This window comes from Vulpes lagopus, chromosome 10, assembly GCF_018345385.1.
Source record: "Vulpes lagopus strain Blue_001 chromosome 10, ASM1834538v1, whole genome shotgun sequence".
In the NCBI taxonomy this organism is placed as follows: domain Eukaryota; kingdom Metazoa; phylum Chordata; class Mammalia; order Carnivora; family Canidae; genus Vulpes; species Vulpes lagopus.
In genome coordinates this window covers 30912381-30926702 of record NC_054833.1, presented here as the reverse complement: position 1 = coordinate 30926702, position 14322 = coordinate 30912381, and the positions used below count along the sequence as shown (strand labels likewise).

At 43.7% G+C, this 14322-nt stretch overlaps 1 protein-coding gene across 4 annotated transcripts in view; it reads left to right on the top strand.

The window, feature by feature from the left end:
- APLP2 (amyloid beta precursor like protein 2) overlaps positions 1-14322 on the top strand; it is an 81897-nt gene that overhangs the window by 29388 nt on the left and 38187 nt on the right. The gene's annotated exons all lie outside the window — the stretch shown is intronic.

The following is a 14322-nucleotide window of genomic DNA, read 5'->3' as shown; positions in this document are numbered from 1 at the left end:
CGGGATCGAGTCCCACGTCGGGCTTCCGGTGCATGGAGCCTGCTTCTCCCTCTGCCTGTGTCTCTGCCTCTCTCTCTCTCTCTCTCTCTCTCTCTGTGTGACTATCATAAGTAAATAAAAAAAAATTATTAAAAAAAAGCTTATGGTTTTGTTCATACTTTACTATCTCTAGCTTTCGAATATATTCATATTTAGCGGCTTTTGAATTGCTGCACCTTAAAAGATGCAGGTGGATGATTGTAGTCCTCTGTCATGATAAGAGGGAGAATGCAGCTTGACTTTTGATATATGTAATATACGAATAAGCAACAAAGGCAAAGAACAGAGAGAAAGAGAGATGTCTACAGAATTTTGAAGATAGAAAGCAGATAGACCCCGAGTAGCAGAGTTATTAGCCGATCAGAAGGAACTGAAACAAATGCAGGGGGAGAAGCCAATGAAAAGCAAACTGATTTGCAGGGCAGGACTTGACTGAGGAAGGGGAATCAGGGCTTCTGAATGGGTGAGGCCTGCAACGAAGGAGGGTGAGCCTGAATATGAGGAATCAGCCCAGGAATGTGCTCCTCCCACTGTACAGCCTGAGAAAACACTTTTCCTGGTTTACCTGGGGACAACAGGCCCAGCAAGAAGATGAGGGGTTGAGAGCTGGCCACCAGCCCCCTGACAGCCAGTCTGGGGGGCCCCGGGCAGGGGGCTTGTTGCCTTCCTCTCTGCATAGGTCATCATTGACTGGTTGTATCCACGTACAGAGAACTTCCAAGCAGGGGCGCCTGGGTGGCTCAATCAGTTAAGGGTCTGCCTTCGGCTCCAGTCATGGTCCTGGGATCGAGCCCCGAGTTGGGTTCTGTGTTTGGTGGGGAGTCTGCTTCTCTCTCTGCCCTTCCTCCCTTGTACTCTCTTTCGCACTCTCTCTCAAATAAATAAAATCTTAAAAAAAAAAAAAAAACTTCCAACCAGCTTTAAAAAAAAAAAAAATGATTTTAGGGCAGCCTGGGTGGCTCAGTGGTTTAGCGCTGCCTTCAGCCCAGGGCGTGATCCTGGAGACCCGGGATCGAGTCCCACGTTGGGCTCCCTGAATGGACCCTGCTTCCCCCTGCCTGTGTATCTGCACCTCTCTCTCTCTCTCTCTCTCTCTCTCTCTCTCATGAATAAATAAAGTCTTAAAAAATTTTTTAAAAAATATTTTATTTATTTATTAGAGCAGAGTGAGAAAACACGAGGGAGAAGGGGAAGGAGAGAAGAGAAGCAGACTCCCCACCAAGCAGGGAGCCCGACGTGGGGCTCAATCCCAGGACCCTGGGATCATGACCTGAGCTGCAGGCAGATGCTTAACCGATTGAGCCACCCAGGCGCCCCTCTAACCAGCTTTTTAGTGCCCCCTTCTTAAATATTGAATCAGATGGCTTGGGAGCACCAAAGATTTCAGGAATGCCATGAACATGATCAAGAGCAAAAACAGATAAGGGGGAAAAAGCAGCTTGAAGACAATGCAGGGAACAAATACCTTTAGATTAGATAAGTTCTTGATATTTACTTCAAAGAGGGGAGGGCATTACATCTGTGACATAATAGTTCACAGTAAAATAAGGCAGTAAACAAGGAAGAGTTTCTTGAAGTTGAGAAACATACCAGGAGTTTAAAAAATACAGTAGCAATCTTCCAGGGAGAATAAGAAACTAGAAAGGAAACCTAAGAAAACCAGGGGATTAATCTAAAAGGTCCAAGAAGCAAGTAATAAGAATTTCAGAAAGAGAACAGAGGAGACGTGGGACTGAGTGTGTCCAGGTTGACTCGGCCCACCCAGGGCTCAGGTCAGGGCCAGAACCTCACATCAAGGCCCGGACTGTGAAACATCACCTGAGGAGGGGAAGAATCTTAGAATTTACTTTCATATAGAAAGAATAGACCTGCACAGAAGATTAGGAATCAGATTTCCTTAAGATATGCCAGCAGTGGTGCTGGAAGCTGGAAGACCGTAGCTCCATGCCTTAAATTCCGAGGGAAAACTCGGTCGAGCTTACAATTTAGTTCTCGTCCAAATGAGCAATAAAGCATGTGCGTAAAATAAAAACTTCTTTTCAGACCCGTTGTGTCTGAAACTTAGAATTCTCACACCCTCTCTCGGGAAGCTGTCAGAAGGTGTGAGCCATGAAAATAGGCAGTAAGTCAACACAGAGAAAAGTACTGAGTCAGGGAAGAGGAGGAAGGTGGAAGGAATTTGTGATCAAAGCCCGAGGAGTGGCAGCTGTGTGCAGTCAAGAGACCATCAGTGTAGATGAAGTAGGAAAATGACAGGCTTGAGGGAGGCCTGTCTTGAAGAAAAAAGGAATCGAAACTTGGATCACCTCTTGCATCAGACCACACTGAGGGAGCCTTGTAGACCTTTTTGACAATCTCAGAGCTTGAGTGATCAGTGCACGTGAAACCATCAGGTAAAAGAAAAGGTACAGTTGGGAGCTCTCGGAGGGAGGAGAGACTGCGGAGAAAGGAAGTGTAATCAGAGTACACTTTTATGGTATAATAATGTAAATAGGAGTATTGATTTGACCAACAGGACCGGGGGAAGTGAGTGCATGAACATAGGGTATGGTGGTTTCTGAGTGAAACTTTTTTTTTTTTTTAAGAGAGAGAGGAAGGAGGGGGGGTGCAGAGGCGGAGGGAGAGAGAAATCCCAAGCTGACTCCGTACTGCTCATGTAGGGCTCCATCCTATGACCCTGAGATCGTGACCTGAACTCAAATCAAGCATCTGATGCTTAACCGACGGAGCCACCCAGGTGCCCAGGAGTGAGGATAATGTCTGGACTGACAAGGGTACAGAAATAAAGCATGCTGTTCAGCAATGTGGAGGTAAATAGTGGAGGAAGGCTGGAAGTGCTGCCGTCAGGAGTGTGCCCGTTGAGCTGGAGGACTGCTAGTCCTAGTACAAGCCTGTGTTACGGGCTTTTCAGGCCGTGTACTTAGATGCACTTGGCAAAAATTTTTAAAAAACTGGAACTTGTTGGAGCATCCACCTGGCTCAGTCGGTAGAGCATGTGACTCCCGATCTCAGGGTCATGAGTTCAGGCCCCACGTTGGGCATGAAGCTTACTTAGAAAAATAATGGAAACTTGTTATACCACATAAGTTTCTTTTTTTCATTTAATTTGTCATTTATTATGGATCTACTTTATTGAAACTTGTACAGTGTTAATCATTTAGAAATTGCTGAGTGATGGGGCATGTGAATGGCTCAGTTGATTAAGCGTCCATCCTACTCTTGGTTTCTGTTCAGGTCATGATCTCAGGGTTGTGAGATTGAGCCCTATGTCGGGCTACCTGCTGGACAGGGAGTCTGCTTGAGATATTCTATCTCCATCCCCCACTCTCGTGTGCACTCTCTCTAAAATAAATAAATCTTTAAATTGCTTGATCTCTGCTAATTAATTAGTTTAGCTAAATGTCTTGGAAGTAAAGCAAAAGTGTAGGCTTTGGAGTAGGCCCCTTAGTGGCTGTCAGTGACTAGTTACTGTATTCAGATGCAGTGATTAGAAAACCATAGGAGGCCTCTCCCGTTGAGGAATTCCCCTTCCAGGGAGGGAGCTGAGCGAGCAAGGTAGTTCCTGATTGCTTGAGGGAAAGATCGAGGAACTGGCGAGCTGGGGACTGTCCTCAGGAAGGGCCTGCAGAGGTTGCACGGTGGAGGGGAGTCCTGCCCATCAAGAAGGAGCCTGAGCAGAGAGGAACAAGGGGGAGGGCGTGCGAGGCAGAGAGCCATGGGCAGGAAAGACCCTGGCCGGGGTCCAGGCACAGGACGGGAAGGGTGGTGCTGCGACGGGGCTGGGTGATGGAGTGAGGTAGAGGTTGTGCAAAAGAGTCGGAATCTCTTGGGACAGGGAAGTGGTTAATGCCTTCCGAACTGCGATGATTCACAATGTTGGGGGAAGAACGACCAGGTGGGGAAGAGTGGACACAGCTCCCCAGAGGCCCACCTGACAAGTAGCACAAGGTGTTGTTGCACTTGCACTGTGGGGTGCGTTCACACCCATGCTTACATCCTTTTTTATTCATTCTTTTTAACTTGCACAGAAATGTTTCCCTTTCTCCTTTATGCATTTATTTTATAGTTCCAGTGGCTTGAGCCCAGGAAGCTTAATTAACAGTTGAGGCAGCAAGCAGTAAGCATACCGAGCTGCGACCAGCAGCTCGTACTAGCTGTATTACTTTATTTTTTAAAATTGCTGATAATTACAATAATGCACATGGGCACGGGGCCCAGACAGGAAGAATCATTGTCTGCAAGCAGATCTGGTGTGAGCTGATAATACCGTCTGTATTTACTTTTAAATTTAGATGCTACATAAATCATAGGAAAGATGCCTTTTTGACTTGCTTTGAACTTGGGGGAGGGTGGAGCTCTTTCATATTTTTTGTTATTTTCACAGTTTTAGTGGACACGAGAAGTTAAAATAATTTGCTACATCATGATTGGTATCTGAATATTGCTTACACCTAGTAAACGTAGTAAAATGGTTAGCAGACTAGCACATAGAAAGTGCCATTTGTTATTTGAAATGTAATTTCCTCTCTCTCTGTAAAAGTCATTTTGGCAAATTGTCTTATTTTCTTTTTTTTTTTTTTTTAAATTTTATTTATTTATGATAGGCACACAGTGAGAGAGAGAAGCAGAGACATAGGCAGAGGGAGAAGCAGGCTCCATGCACCGGGAGCCCGACGTGGGATTCGATCCCGGGTCTCCAGGATCGCGCCCCAGGCCAAAGGCAGGCGCCAAACCGCTGCGCCACCCAGGGATCCCTGTCTTATTTTCTAGTTATAAACAGATAAGGGCTGTTCACGTAAGAATTTCTGCCTTTTCTTGACTTTCAACATTGCAGAATCTCAGAAATAAAGCCTTTGGTTTTCATGGAAAAGTGAAAAATTAAGAAATTTTTAGATAAGGTCACTAATTCTTTAATGATCGTCAATTTTACTATTCACTGTCAGTTTACTGTTTGTCACTTTACAGTCAATTTACTATTGCTGTCATTTTATGAAAAACATTTTAAAATGAAAGCTAAAAAGATGATCATAGAATTCAGAGCACTCGGGATCCCTGGGTGGCGCAGCGGTTTGGCGCCTGCCTTTGGCCCAGGGCGCGATCCTGGAGACCGGGATCGAATCCCACGTCGGGCTCCCGGTGCATGGAGCCTGCTTCTCCCTCTGCCTCTCTCTCTCTCTCTCTCTCTCTCTCTCTCTCTCTCTCTCTCTGTGACTATCATAAATAAATAAAAATTAAAAAAAAAAAAAAGAATTCAGAGCACTCTTTCCTCAAGAGAAGACAGTTAGCAGTCCCATGTCATTGTACATCCAGGTGCACACACACGCACAGCACACCCTTCTTATGTTTATCATTTCTCAGGCCATTGAACACTTGTCATAGACCTTATTAGCCCTCTAATGAGTGGTAGGGAGCCCCCACTTTAAAATGCTAATGCAAACCATCCTATATATTAAAACATGAATGTTTTCAGTCGCATGGATTTGTTAAAGATTTTAATTTATTAGAGAGAGACCATGAGCAGGGGGAGGGGCAGAGGGACAAGCAGACTCCCCGCTGAGTGGGCAGCCCATTACAGGGAGGGGGGACATTTGAAGGGGGGACGTTTGACGCCAGGACCCAAGCCGAAGTCAGATGCTTAGCAGACTGAGCCACCCAGGCACCCTGATTTGTTTTCTTATCTTTTCCTGGGTATATTTTTTTTTTTTTTAATTTTTTATTTATTTATGATAGTCACAGAGAGAGAGAGAGAGAGGCAGAGACACAGGCGGAGGGAGAAGCAGGCTCCATGCACCGGGAGCCCGATGTGGGATTCGATCCCGGGTCTCCAGGATCGCGCCCTGGGCCAAAGGCAGGCGCCAAACCGCTGCGCCACCCAGGGATCCCCTTTTCCTGGGTATATTAAAGGAAAGGAGACTTAGTGGGTATCAGTTTCAGATCTCTGACATTAGCTATTCGTGTTTGTGGTTTTAATACCCAGAAGTCAGCAGTTTTAGCCAAAGCTGACATGTGAACAGCTTCTTCCCAACTTAACCTTGGTAGAATCACTAAGTCTGGTATATATTTTAGTGAAATAGAAATAGAATATTTTTAAGGAGGTGTAATTTATTACATTAAGTACATGAGGTAACTGAAAAATGCTGAGTGCCTAATTTTTAATGATTATGACTTAATGCATTTGAAATAAACATAAGAGCATTTGATTAGCCAGAAGTAAGAAGCATGCTTATAACTTCTGAGACTATTGCCAGCTTTGTGTTTGAATATCCCACAGCGCACTCCCCTACCCCTAACCATTTGTATTATTTCTTTTGTTTGTTTGGTTCTTTTTTGGTATTATGTCTATCATCTGTGAATTAGTAAGAATGCTTTAGAATGAACATTAATTATTAATTAATCATTAATATTTAATCAGTAATACTTCTGGGCGTTTGTTACTTAGAATCATTTCCCTCCTTTAAGGTTTAAGAACCATATCCCTTAAACATTCCCCCTAACCCTGCACACGCTCCTTAGCCCCCTTGAATAAATAAGTACTACTGGCCAGTGAGTTCAAAGGTTAAGTCCAAGTTCACACCATTTAGATCATCTTATATTAATACTCAAGCCTCCTGGCTTTCTGGCCTCTGCAGTTAGCGTGCCTTCCACATATGACAAGATTACTGCCTGGCTTTGGAATCCTGCAGATTCCTATTCAGCGAGGAAGCTGCCTTTAGCTGCCTTTAGCTGCCTTTGTTGGCAAGCCGTGTTCTTACGCATCGGAAGCGGCAGGAAAGTAGAGTTCTGTCCATTGTAGTGTTGAACTGTGACCCAAAGTCCGAAGTTCGTATTGTGGGCATCGTTTATTATAATACCTAAAATTTGGGTAGCACCGTATTTATGTTGCACAAAGGCTAAAACTAATACCAAGAGAGCCAATTATTCGGTGACATTGGATAGCTAGTAAGTTGAGGGACTACCCCCCGCCCCAAGAGTACAAATCTAGAGAAATAACTCACATAGTGCTCTTTTGATCACAGCAGTGTCTCAGTAGTAACTGCAGATTCATCTTGACCTGGCTTCCGTGCCAGCCGGAAGCTGGACCAGGGCCAGGAAGCCAGCTACTCCCGGTGATTTTCTTTTAAATGGTAGGGCGGTATTAAATTGTTCATGTAAAGCTGAATTCCCACAGAAGAAAATGCAGACTATTAATGCAGCCCGCTTGGAGTATGTCCGGATTTAATAGGTAAAGAGGGAATGTGCAGTCTTTTAAGCCCATTTCATGCCATCCTGGCTTTGGGGAGGATGACTAGTCCCATGGGGACTTAATGGGTTCTTCCCTGCACACTCATAACTTAGGGCCCTTCTGTAATTGTAGCCGGACAGAACTGAAGGTTTCGGAGCCAGCCCGATGCTAATGATGTTAACATTTGAGTGCTTGCTCTGTGGCAGGCATCAGACTTTAGTGAGCGTCTTAATTTAATCCACACAACAAGCCTGAGAGGTACAGGTATGCTAGGAGCCTCGTTTGATGAATAAAGACATGGCCATCAACATTTGAAGCTCTCTTTTCTATGGAACAAGCATGGTTTCAAGCGCTTTACATGCACCAACTCATTTAAATCTCAAGACCGTGCTGTGCTGTGCAGTCACTGTTGTCAGCATCTGAGAGATGAAGAAGCTGAAGCCCAGAGAGGTCAGGTGACCTGCCAAAGGAGCACAGCTAGTCAGTATGAGGCTGGACGTCTTTCAAGGTCTGTCTTCCTCTTAAAGCCCTTGCTCTGGGCTACCGCCTCTGGCACTTCCTCTGAGGTCAGGCACTGCTCCTGAGCAGAGGACTAATGTTTCCATACCCGCTGAAATCAGCTTCTTAGAGTTCCTATTATGGGCAGTTGGAAAGAAACACAGGAGCCAGTAGAGAACCTGTTCCCTTGAGAATTTTACATCCATAAACACTCTTTTTTTTTTTAAACATAAAAGTATTTTATGTATTTTTCAATAACTTCCGCTATAGAAGACTCTTCGCTCTCATCTTGGGGACATATGACAGGCCTCTCTTAGGCCTTAGGGCTTGGATCCCCACCAGTGTAATTCAGATGAACAAATTCCTGTGTTCCTATAAAAAGCCTTGGAGACAGTCTAAATGGTTTTTAATCTTGGAAATGATACCTTATTTATACCTTAATATTTAGACCTGTAATAAAGCAGAGATTATTTGTATAAATCCTTGCCTATGAAAATAATACCTAATAGCTGTTATATGTCGGTGGAAGAATAATGGCTTTTTGCATTCAGAGTTTTCTCCCTAAACCTAATTCACCAGTTTCTAACTAGAATTAAGTCCAAACATTAAAAAAAAAAAAAAAAAAGACCAAGGATTTTCAATTAGTGTAGTGCAAACTGTCATTTTTACGGACAGGTTTTCTCAGTTTGCTGCTAAAACTAGAAAATGCTTAATAAGAATCCTGCTATTATTAAATAGTTGAAACATTTGAATCTTGGAGTTTTTTTTTTGTTTTTTTTTTTAATTAAAGCTTCACTTCTTTACCGCTGATGAAGATGGGCTAAAGGCTCCAAACCCCCATCATCCTTTCGATAGTAACAAAAGTGGACTTTTTTATATGTTAGGCTCTGGGTAGAATCATAATAGTCTTCCCATTGGAGAGAATTTATTATCTGTACGCATGGGGTTTTACTACCGTAGGTTGCGTGCTCGTGTGTTGAGAATTAATAGTTTATTTTTCAGGTATTGGATCTACTCAGTGCTTACTCGTGGCCCTGCCTAGAAGTGTGTCTTCTCTTCCTGACAGATTGAAAACAGGCAGTCACAATCGAAATCCAGGCGGGTGATGAACAGGACTTAAAAAGCCCAAAGCACTTTATTTTGACCTAACTTTAGATTTTTTTTTTTTAAGTTGCAGAAATTAGTATTAGAGTTCCCCTGTACCCTTTCTGGGCTTCCCCTAATCTTCACATCTGACACGACCATGGTGCAAAGGTCAAAACCAGGCAAATGACATTAGTACACAGTTATTAACTGACTCAGACCTGATTCAAACGATCGCTCACTTTTTCCCTGGCGTCCTTTTCCTGTCCCAGGACCCTGTCCTGGGTCCCATGTTGCATTTGTCATTTCTTCTTGGTCTCCCGAAATCTAAGAGTCCCTCAGTCTTTGCTCATTGATGCCCTTTAGTGGTTACTGCTGCTGAGGGCAGTGTCACCATGTTCACCATGTCCACAGTTTTCTTCCCTTTTGTAGTAGTAACTACATTGGCGAGACACCTCGAATCTATGGCTTTATAAAACTGCTCAATTGAGGGCAGCCCGGGTGGCGCAGGGTTTTGGTGCCACCTTTGGCCTAGGGCATGATCCTGGAGACCCGGGATTGAGTCCCATGTCGGGCTCCCTGCATGGGGCCTGCTTCTCCCTCTGCCTGTGTCTCTGCCCCTCTCTCTCTCTCTCTCTCTCTCTCTCTCTCTGTGTGTGTGTGTGTGTCTCATGAACAAATAAATAATTTAAAAAAAACTGCTCAATTGAGTAAATCTTAGGTGCAGGTTTGTGGACACAGACCTAAGTCCTTTCAATTGACGAATCGTGCAAATGCCAGGCAGGACCTGAACAAACAGGAATGAATCTACTACACAGGATCTTGGCATCCATTAATACATTGTCATTTTTCTGACTTTTTCTCTGCAAATGGAAATCCTTTGATTACGGGTGCTGTGCCTCTTGCTGTCACTGCCACACAGGTGTAACTGGATGCTCCAAAGGCGTGTTCATTCCGTATTTATTCGTACTGGGACTGTGTGAACTTGCCCTCCCGGGCCGAAGCTGGAATGCTGCCTGGCTGTAATGTAGCACCTTCCTATCCAAGGAAACATGATTCACTCAGTAAGGGGATAAAACAATCCTCCTTAGAAGATGCTCCCTCCACGGCAGGCACTTTCCCAAACCCCGAGCCAACTTGGATTCTGGGACGATAGTTTCAGGGAGGAAGGAGATCCTGGGCTTAGGTCTTGCCCTGGACTGGGAGCGCTGCCGTTGGTGAAGGGCGGTGGGGCCGAGATGGGCCGAGGAGCCGCACCTCTTGAGATGGTGATGAAAGGCCCTCAGTTAAGTTAGGTTCAGATTTAGATTTACTTAGATTTATTTATTGCTTTAAGCCATGTCAGGTTTTCGACCAAGTTACTCGAAGCACTTTTTACCAAGTTGAATTTCTGTCCTTGTAAGGCTAAACTCTCTTCCCTGAGTCAAATTAATAAGATGGAATTTCTTATTAAGAATGAATTATTAAGTAAAATGGAAGCACTGGGCTGGGAAGCAATTGATGCAATTTGTTTTCAAAGCCTTAAAAGTGCTGCAATGTGCATAGATCACAAGGACCGGCTTAAGTGCCAAAGCTTGGGGCATTAATTTTCTTTTCGTAGAGGATTCCAGGTTCACAGGACATCAGAAGTGCTGACTTGGCAGTGAAATCCCATTTGTAACATGTTAGATTAGGAAACAGATTGATTTATACATTGATGTAATGGATCCAGGCACAGTGTGTGCTTCAGAAAATGGACGCACATGAAATAAGAGCATTTTCAAAGGAAAGAAGTACAAACATCACAGAACAAAACCGATCCTATTATACCCTAGGTAAGGTCGGGATGTGTTTGATTAGTTGATTCCTAGACATGGTCCACAGAGGCTTTTTATATTTCAGATGATACCTTCTCGAGAGTCTCTTATGACCACAAGGATTAATCTTTCTGAACTCAAGAGTGAATCACTGCAGCATATTAGCTGTCTGGAAGGCTTCCAGTTACTCTCCCTTTTCTTGGTGGTAACTGATGCGAGGAGCTGCTGCTGCCTAGCTGCCTCTTCCTGTTGCTTTAACCTCTGGTATTTTAGATTCTCTTTAGGGAAGGCGATGCTGACCATCTCAGCACAAAGATCAAATGCACTCATCACTGATGTATTGACCTTAGTGGTTGACCCATAAACTGAACATTTATCCAGTTGGAACTCTTGTGGTCTTGTAGCCAACGACCATAATGAGTAACTTGTGCAACATGATCTTTGGTGCTGATAAGTGGTTGCCTGCACGCTTTCGCTCACTGCACGGCTGTGGCTTGGGTGAGCTCACATAACTAATTGACACTAGTTCCTGAATTCATGTCTGGAATTTGAGTGGTTAATATCCCCCCCCCCCTTACTTTTACTGTACCCGACATCCTATTTATTTAATAACTGCTTTTAATGTTGAGCTATACAAGGCCAGGGGCTCCTCGCTGACTGTGTCAGTGGAGCGTGTGACTCTTGATCTCGGGGTGATGGGTTCAAGCTCCACATTGGGGGTAGAGATTACCTAAAAATAAAATCTTTTTTTTTTTTTTTTAAATTTTTATTTATTTATGATAGTCACAGAGAGATAGAGAGAGAGGCAGAGACACAGGCAGAGGGAGAAGCAGGCTCCATGCACCGGGAGCCCGACGTGGGATTCGATCCCGGGTCTCCAGGATCGCGCCCTGGGCCAAAGGCAGGCACCAAACCGCTGCGCCACCCAGGGATCCCCTAAAAATAAAATCTTAAGGGGGCCACTGGGTGGCTCAATAGGTTGAGCCTCGGACTCTTGATTGCAGCTCAGGTCATGATCTCAGGGTCATTGGCTCAAGCCCTGAGTCAGACCCTGCACTGGGCATGGAGGCTGCTTGGGATTCTCTCTCTCCCTCTGCCTCTCCCCCACCCCCTGTGTAAACAAACAAACAAACATCTTAAGAATAAAATCTACAAAGCCATAAAGAGGATTTAGGAATTAATTGCTTTACATCTTTTAGATTTAACTGTGGTGGTTCAATTACAGAAGGTTTAGGAAACCCTTTCCTTTTGACCTATTGATTGAGCTTTCTTATATATTTTTTATATCTTTCTTAATTTTCTTTATTTCTATCTGGGCTTTTGAAGTAGGAAGGAAAGAACTTTAGGGAAACACTGGTTTCAATAGACAAAATTGTCCCTGGGTTTCCTTTGCCTTCGTCTGGATATTAACCCATTTTCCTCCATGTCATACCCGAATGCTAGCCCATCCTTAACATGTGGCTTTTTCAAAAGAAGAATGGCCAGCAGAAGAGACATTTTGGTCCACATGTTGAACTCAATGTGAATATTAAGCACATCTGTCTTGGGCATCCTTACACCTTTTAATGATTGCTTTGAATTAAATACCATTAGAGTATTGCCTATAAATAAATGTGTGTACTTATCCTTCAATTTTCTTTTCTTTTCGTTTCTTTTTTTTTTTTTTTGAAGATTTTATTTTTAAGTAATCTCCACATCTAACATGAGGCCTGAACTTACAACCTGGAGATTGAGTCACAGGCTCCACTGAGCCAGCCAGGCACCCCTGTTCTTTTTCTCATCAGCCTGTAGCTTTGTACGCAGTTATATGGAAGACCTAGGATCTGCCTTCTGCTTTAATAAATGATTAATCATCACAGTAGGGCTGCAATCAATTCTAGTTAATAAAGTTGCTAATTGTTCTCTTTGTTGGATTTAATTGAGGTGTTTTTTCAACCCTGATTGATCTTGGCAATATTTTCATCCCAAATTAGCTTTCTCCCAGCTATCCAACAAGTGTCTGTGTTTCCTTCTCTTGTAGTGGTAGGAAGCAGGCTTATTTTAATAAGCTCCTGAGCAAAATAGGTAGACGATGGCAAATTTTTCCTGGAGAAAGGTCATAATGCCTTTCAAAATCAAATGTAGTCTCCTGATTGGAAGGACCATTAATATCTTTGTCGTCCATCAGCACAAATAAATGAGAGTTGCTTAGAAAGCACATAATTTCCATATATTACAGAAGTCAAAGCTACCCTTTCTGTTAATAGGAAAGCCATTTTATATTAATTGCTCTTTTAAAAAAGAGCACTATGATAGACCATACAATCTTTAACCCTATCCACCAAGTTTTAACATTTAAAAAAAAAAACTTCAGTGTTTATTTTGAAAGAACTTTTACATTAGAGGAAACCACAAAACTCCACTGTGGATGCATCCATCAATATTGGCATATTTCTAGGTCCTGGGATGCCTGTGTTTTTTTCTGGAACATGAGACTTTGTAGGAGCCTTACCTGTCACGATGCCTAAATGTTTTTTGTCACCTGTAATTTGTGATCTGTTAGTGGCTATGATCTTTTCACAAAGAAGAGGATACCAGCCAGAGAAAGACAATGGAACCATTATGTTTATCTGATACAAGATAAGATTGTTCATGAAATCCCTTTTAGTGTCCCATTTCTGTGAATGATGCATCCCTCGTTGAGTAATGCAAGCCATGCTTGACATCTGCTTCTGCGCCCCTTAATCTGTCGCCAACGCTCACCAGTTCTGTCCGGTCTCTTGCATCTGTTTCTCCGCTGTACTGCCTTCATCCCAGGTGCCACCCTCCCTCGCTCCCCCTCTCTCCATCTCCCTGAGTCCGTGGCACCAGCTTCCTGAGCCATCCCCTGCATACACTTGTTCCCTTGCAGTCTCTTTGCCATCGTGCAACCAGAAAATATCACAGGTACGTTTTGAAAATACTAACTTTGTGCTTAAAACCTGTTAGCACCTCAGTGACAAAGACAGAACTCCTTTCTTGGCCCGCACGGTTGTCTAGACTTGCACCTGCCTGCCTCTCACCCTTCTGCCGCTGCTGTCTGCCTCTCTACGTTTCCTCCACGTGGGAAGCTCCATGTCAGGAAGCTTCGCTGACCACCTCCGTATCCCAGTCTAGGTTAAATTCCCTTCCTATATGCTGCTTCAGCACTGGGTTCTTTTCCTTTGTGGGATATCTAGGAATGTGATCACACTTGATGTGCGAGTATGGAGTCCGGCAGTAGGCTGAAAGCCCCACGAGAGCAGGGACCATGACTTTTTGCTCACTCCGTGTCATAGGCATTTAGCACATTACTTTGCAAAATAGTAGCTGCTCAACAAGATGTTGTTGTGCGAGTGAATTACTAGCACTTTTGCCGTTCTGTACTTCTGTGGTTTAATATATGAAGGACTGGGAAGTAGATACATTCGTAGTAGAGCAGACCACAGTTGGATTATAGGTTCCCAAGTCAGAAGTATCCAGGTGGGGAGTGGGGGGTAGATTTTTTGATCTACCTTTCGCTTTGATCATGTAAGTCCAACGCTCATTGTTTTTTCTGGCCTAACTCCTGGGAAAAGGATTTGTTTATGAAGATAAAGATAAAACTAATAAACAAGTTTTAAGAGATCAGTTCTACTGTCACAACCAGTAGATGACTGTGCTTTTGTGCCAGCCTTTTGGGAGTAA